The 733-nt window shown below is 44.1% G+C and overlaps 1 protein-coding gene across 3 annotated transcripts in view; it reads right to left on the bottom strand.

Annotated features, from left to right (window-relative positions):
- The window catches only part of Ppp2r5e (protein phosphatase 2 regulatory subunit B'epsilon), a 165,270-nt gene that overhangs the window by 86,593 nt on the left and 77,944 nt on the right, over positions 1-733 (bottom strand). The window lies entirely within an intron of this gene.

The following is a 733-nucleotide window of genomic DNA, read 5'->3' as shown; positions in this document are numbered from 1 at the left end:
ACTTGTCCATCTGGTGAATCTAGTCAGCCTATCTAGAAGTCTTCAGGAAGGTCAGCTGTTCCTCATCTACCAGCAATCAGTTGTCAATATTCCTTTAGATAAGATTGGGGTCTGCTGTTCAATTTCCCAGTTCTATCCTGGGTTACTATTATTTTTATGTTATATGTATGAGTATTCCTTGCAAGTATTTAAGGGCACCTGTGTCATGTAATGCCCAAAGAGGTCAGAAGAGGGCATCGGATCCCCTGGAACTGGAGTTAGGACAGCTGTTAATCCCTATGTGAGTGCTGGGAATCGAACCCAGGTCCTCTGCAAAAGCAGTGCTCTTAACCGCTGAGCCAACTCTCCAGCCCTGGAATATATTTCTTACCCAAGAAGCAAACTCAGTGACCAGCTCTACAGCATTCCTCACTTCATGCCCTTCTCTTTCCTTTTTAGCATCATTTGTTGTCTCCATATTTAGATCACCAGCTCACGGCATCAGCCCGTCAACTACCAAGTTATTAATAAGTGTGAGGAAACATCTACCCTCCTAAGGTGTACACACATGGATAATTTAGAAATTTACAGGTATAGCCAGGTGTGGTGTCCCATGTCTTTAGTCCCAGCACTTGAGAGGCAGAGGTAGGCGGATCTCTATGAGTTGAAGGCCAGCTTGGTCTATATAATGAGTTCCAGGCTAGCTGGGTCTACAGGGAGACCCTATCTCAAAAAAAAAGAAAAGAAAGAAAGA

This window comes from Nannospalax galili, unplaced genomic scaffold (genome assembly GCF_000622305.1).
Source record: "Nannospalax galili isolate Female #2095 unplaced genomic scaffold, S.galili_v1.0 scaffold144, whole genome shotgun sequence".
Lineage (NCBI taxonomy): Eukaryota > Metazoa > Chordata > Mammalia > Rodentia > Spalacidae > Nannospalax > Nannospalax galili.
The sequence above is the reverse complement of the archived record's forward strand: the minus strand, read 5'-3'. Positions and strand labels throughout refer to the sequence as shown.